This window comes from Manacus vitellinus, unplaced genomic scaffold, assembly GCF_001715985.3.
Source record: "Manacus vitellinus isolate BGI_N305 unplaced genomic scaffold, ASM171598v3 scaffold_45_pilon, whole genome shotgun sequence".
Classification (NCBI taxonomy): Eukaryota; Metazoa; Chordata; class Aves; order Passeriformes; family Pipridae; genus Manacus; species Manacus vitellinus.
The window spans coordinates 818,744-824,925 of record NW_021940571.1 but is presented as its reverse complement, the minus strand read 5'-3'; positions in this window follow the sequence as shown (position 1 = coordinate 824,925).

The following is a 6,182-nucleotide window of genomic DNA, read 5'->3' as shown; positions in this document are numbered from 1 at the left end:
TCTGGCAGCCCAGCCAGGGGTCTGTGTGCTCCACAAGGCACAGGCTCAGCAGAGTCCCTGACAGAAGTGACATGGATGATTTTCTGTTCTATTACATTCAGCAATAATTACAACATGCCCTTGCTTCACTGCCTGCTCCTCTGCGGTTAAAATCTGCTCTGCTTCCATTGGAAAAAAATAATGATCCCTATGTTATAAAAACCATCTTGTCAGAGCATGTGGAGCATTTAGCATGAAAAATTATTTAGCTCCACTATTAAATGTCACATTGGACATGAATGTAAAATAAAATTTTAAATACTTCCCTTTTGGTATTACTTTGGTATTACATCGCAAAGCTAAACTGCTTTTCAGGCTTCCCTCAAGTGCATGAAAGACAAAACCTAGGCCTGATTCTGTTCCCGTGTGATTAACACATCCCCTCTGGACTGGCAGAACAGTAACACCTGGAATATTTGGAGACCCTGGAGCCCAAGCTCTGCCTCCACAGCCTGGGACATAGCGGTGCAGAGCTCTGGAGCTGGGCCAGGAGGCACCCAAGGACACAGCTCATACCTGCTGTGTTAGTCCTGCCCTTCCCGCAGAGCTCTGCTGCTGGACCTGGGGGAACCATTCAGGTCATTTCCATGTGAGTGGCCCTCAGGAAACACTCTGCAGGGGGGAGCAGGGAAGGCTTTGTTAGGCTGAGCAAGTTACCTCACCCCTGACTGGCCGGGCCCTGCTTTCATCACCTGTGAGATGCAGACTTGGTTTCTGCTGAGACTTGAACTGAAAGAGCAATCCCAAAAGCTTTGATTAGAGCCTGGACTCACCAGTGATGGTGTATGGTAAGTGCCTGGCAGGTGCAGGACTGGAGAACTCCTGGGGGTGGAGGAGAGAGTTTTGGGGAGTGCTCAACAAAATTACTTGGTTTTTTATGGATGGGCACCCACTTGGACTCCTGGATAAACTCACAGAAGGGCCAAAAAACCATTAGATTTGTAACTGTTCTCTCCAGACTTGCAAGAGTTCATGTATCACCAAATCAGAAAAGAATAGAGTAGATTAGAAGTGCTCTATGATATTTTCAAAGGTATAAAAATATTATTTACACTAAGCCTGTTTAGTAGGTAATAAACCATCAGACAAAAATACAGAAGAAAACATAAGGAACAGCCAACCCCATGTACATGCATACAAACCTCAGATATATTAATTCTTCTCCCAGGAGATCCCAGGGAAAACAAAAATCTTACTAAGAATCAAATTAAGCAAAGCACAAAGAAATTAAAATGGGCAAATTTTTATGTCCCACAGATGAGAGAAAACTGCAAATTGCCACTCCAGCTTTAAACAGCCAAAGCACAGGGAGAAGCCACAGGCAGACCCTAAAATGCTGGTTCAGTTGTCAATTGGGATTTCACACTGGATTATTTCTAAAATTATCTCTCAGCTGTCTACATGAAATTGCCAAGGAATTGGATATAGCTACTCCATATTACTTAACTCACAAATCCTAATTATTAATAACCAAGGTAATCAGCTTTTACAAGATTATTCTCTTGCACATACTTATTCACTGTGCTGCAATTACAAGGGTAATTTTGATTGCACCTCAGTGTTCCATTTCATACACAGTAAAAGAGAAGTAAAACCATACAATAAAATTGCCATCATAAGAAAAGTAAAATCAACTCTATAATTTAAGAGAAGAAAGAAATGTAAACATAGTAATTAACCCATCCTTCAAAGCCAGGTCACAGTGTGAAATCACTGAGGCACTTGTGTAGCAGTGCCCAAATCTGATAACAAGCCCACAAATAACAGTCAGATTAAACATCACTTTGGAAGGGTTACAGGGTTCAATATATACTTTTGTGTAAGATCTGAATGTGAAAATGTAAATGTTCATGCAGTAACTTACAGGAGATGTGTAAAGACTCGGGGTCGGGCCTGTGCTTTCTGTCAAACGAGAGAAGAGGAAGACGAATCCGTGGGCACTTTGTACATCCAGTTTCAGAACCATCTCAAACCTCCCCTCCAGCTCTGGGTTGTCTCTGGCATGTGCTGGGCTGGAGCTCTTCAATGCTGCAAACACCTGGAGATGTTGGGACACACCTGTAATTCAGTGTTTCTAAATAAACTGACTCAGTTTGCTGTGTCAGTGCTCCCTAACCCATACTTTGATCAGCCCTCTCTGTCCCTCAGTTTTGGGATGTAAGGAGGTGTGGAGCAGAACCTGTGCAGTGGGAACTGCAGCAGAGAGAATTCCAATGCAATGCTGCATCCCTTTGGAACCTTTCCCAAAGCCAGGCCCTGAACTAGCCATGAACACCCCTACAGCTTCAGAGCTGTGCAGGTGACCCTGGCTGCTGGTTGGGCCCATGGTCCCCCACTGCCTCCAGCCTCCTCAGGGGCATTTCCATCAACATCTGCCCTCTGTGCCTCCAAGAGAGGGGACAGGTGAAATGGCTCCAAGGGAAGTGCCCAGATTTTGGTTAATCCCCCAGGAATCACTGCATGTCCCGTCTGTGTTAACTGACAGCTAGGAAATAATAATAATAATAATACAAGTAACATTCTTTTGAAACTCCTCTCTTTCCCTGGCTTTGGGCAGCTGAAGAACAGCCAGCCCTGCTCAGATCAGAGCAGAATTAGCAGATGGGGGAATAAGGCTCTTACTGCCCCCCAAAACTCCTCCACAGCCCCAGCAGGGACAGAGTCAGCACAGGCGAAGAAAGGACGAGCTGTGAGTGTGACAGAGCTCTGCTGAAATCCCCCTGGCACTGCTCTCACTGCCTGTCCAGGGACATGAACCAGGGGACTGGAGCCTCTTGCCAATGTGAGGAGCAGGATTTTCCCAAGGAGGACACGGTTGCTCCAGCAACACAGGCAATCCCAGAGCACTGCAGCCGTGGGGCGCAGGAAGGGTCAAGCCTTCCGACCTTGTGCCCCCTTTCTTCTCCATACAATGGTGTGTAGGCTGGGAGAGATTTTGCTCTGAACACTGCCAGCCAAATTTTAACCATAAATCAATCCAAGAAGGCAGAAGACAGGTTCTGTAATTATTTCTATTTTCCTCTGAATTTTACTGTTGTTAAAATAATCAGCAGTAGTAGAAAGCTTTGCAGCATTAACCAAAAGCTTTTAGGGGAAAACCACATCACATTGCACTGCAGGAAAAAAGAACCTGTTAGTGCTCCTGGACCATCAAATTTGAAACAAGATGCTCTTTTACTGTTAAACTGGGATGAAAAGACAAAAGAGTAAGAAAGAATGTGTAACCCGAGAAGTCTGACCCTTCCTCTCCAGTTTAGTTATATTCATTGGTTTTCCAATTTTACGATTCCATTTACACATTTAAATTCTAACAGTGAATTTCCTCTCAATAATTCAGAGACCATCCTTTCTATAGGATAATGGTTAATGGAATGTCCCTGAAAATGTAGATATAAATTTTTTTGTCTGATGACTATAGTTCATAAGATGTTGCTGTTTAAAGAGTTTGCAGGATTTCAGACATCTCCCAACAAAAGGATCGAGGCACTGCTTGCCATAGCTGAAAAGTTTTGGTGGTTGCCATTAGAAACTCAAGCAAGGCTGGGAGCCTTCAAGGACAGTCTGTGCAGCTCAAGGATGGTGACTGCTGGGTCTGCTCTCTTTGTTCTCCCTGAGGCTGCACAGAAATGTCCGAGCAAGTGACAGGGGTGGTGGTGGGGGGTGAAGAGTGGATCCTTACTGTGGGTACGTTTCCAAAGAGCTGCTGCTTGTTGCCTAAGTTTGGTTTCTGCTGGGATTTTTGGTCTGGTTTTTAAGGAACGAACATTCTGCTCATATAGGAATTAAAATATATGTATATAAATGGAGAACTCTGGTGTTTTTTATTTGTTTCCTGAAGGCTAGGTGATGATTTCTGTGTGTGATACACACTGTCACTCTGCAGTGGGAGCAGGTGAGTCACCTGCCTTGCGGTGCCGCTGGACTTTGCCAGCCTGCCCTGCCCTTCCCGGGGGGTTCCAGGGACAGGGTGCTGGCTGTGAACACACCAGGGACTCCACAGGCCTCTCTGGCTCTGCACAGGGGGCAGCTGTTGCAAACAGAGGCGGAGATTTTCAAAGCTGACTGTCCCGGGTGAGACACCTGAGCCCTGGGGAATGGCTTGGCTGGATTGGATGGCTCACCCCATTCTGCTTGACAAGCTGGAGATGGGGCGAAGGTTGGACTCCATGATCTTAGAGGTCTTTTCCAACCTAAATGATTCTGTGATTCTGTACTTGGGCTGATTTTAGAAATGCTGAACCTGGTTTAGTTTCAAACACCTGATTAACCCGTAGTTATGTACCAAGTTCCCCTTTGCTGCGTGTAAATGCTGGGATTTGAGGAATGCCATAGCAACAGAATCAGACAGGGAGGGAGTCTGGAGTGCGGGGCAGTGAAGCTCGTGCCTGTTTTTCTCTAATGAGCTGAAGCTCTGGAGTGTGCCTTTCCCCCTCACATTCCAGTTTCCCATTTGTGCTCCCTCTGTGCTCCACGCCTCCCTTGGCTGCAGTCCTGCAGTGGAAACTATGCATGGATGCGTGTGGAGCCTGGGGCTGGGGGCTGGGGGCCCTTCATTCCGAACTTCAGCAAGCCCGTGGTTTGGCCTAATTGGCCCCAAATAACCGGGAGTTGGACAGAATTCCCGGATCTGAGGCCACTCTCACATTCCCCCCCCGCCTGGCCCTGGGCTGTGCACAGGCACTGTCCACACAACACCTCAGCACCCTTGTGTGTGTGAGGATGTTTCTCTTCCAAACATTCTGAAAAATTGGCACTTCTCTTATTATCTTTCCTCTCCAAGCTATTACAGGCGTTCCTAATTCAACTCTGATCCCACTAATTAGCTCAAATACATTTTAATTAGTGGAATTCATTCTGCTGTTAGGTGTGCCAAAATTCATCTCTATGGTTTCTTTGAGCTCAGTTTCTCAAGTTGTCTCCTTTCCAGTCGAGCTCTTATTTTCTAGCAGTACCTTAAGTGTTATTCGTAGTTGGAAATAATTTCTATCCCATCATCTAAGTCCTTTTTTCATCCTTCACCTTACTGTGACTTATTTCCTGACCTACCACACAAAACAGTCGAAATTCTAGACCTGATAGGTGCAGTTATCAGGGAGACAAAGGGAGCGGGGGTATGTAAAGCAGGATATTGCAGGAGAGAAAAGCCCTTCAGTGGGAACAGCAGCAGGTCAGGAGCAGAGTGAGAGTCTGAGAATTCATACAGCACTTCTAACAAGACTGAAAAGAAAGAGAAGAGGGGGGTAGAGACACTCACTGAGCCAAGAACAGATTCCCAGAAGAAAAGAACTCTGATTTCAAAAGGAAGGGGGAAAAATGAGTGGATAGAGCAAGTCCTGCTTTGCCAAGGACTCTGATGCAGGAGCATGGCCAGTGCACTCTGCTTGTGCAGCCAGTCTGGCTGAGAGGATTCATTTTATCTGCAAAGCAAGTCCCCAAAGACAAAACATTTTTATTGCTTTCAAGTTGGTTTCAAAATTAGTCACGGACTGATTTCATCCCTTAAATCAAACTGAAGGTGATCAAGACCTTGTAAAAGGCTTTCATCCAGAGAGGCAGTGCTGGACCCAAAATAAGCAGAAACCTTGCCCAGCATCGCTGCTGTGGAGAATAAACCAGTTTATAAATGTTAATAAAAAGTTGAAAAGCTTTTCAAGTTACTCTGACAAAGCTCAGCACGAGAGGCACGTGACAGGATTCCTTCCAGCGGGTCTGGCACGGGCAGGCTCGGGCAGGGGCTGCCCACGGACTTTGCCTAGTTGGGAAGAGCTGGAACAGCGAGAGCCTCTCGGAGGACAGGGACAGACTCATCCCAGCCCCACGGGCTTTGCAAAGGCCTTACAAGTACCTGGAGCTGGAAGGGAGCACAGCACCCGGGTGATGGCCATGGAAACAAAACACGAGCTGCCCTGAGTCACCAGGACAGCACCGCGAGGTGTTGGTGATCCCTCAGGCCGAGCAGAGCCATCAGTGCTGGCTGGCAGCAGCTCCAGGGAGCTTGGGAAACCAGCTGGAAGCACTGAGCCCCCCAGGTGGTTCCACAGCACGGCTGACAGTGCTCTGTGGCCTTCTGAGTGACGAGAAAGAGTCTGGATTGTGGCTTCTGTTCCAGCACTGCTCGTGTGTGTACATGGTCTCACTGTGCT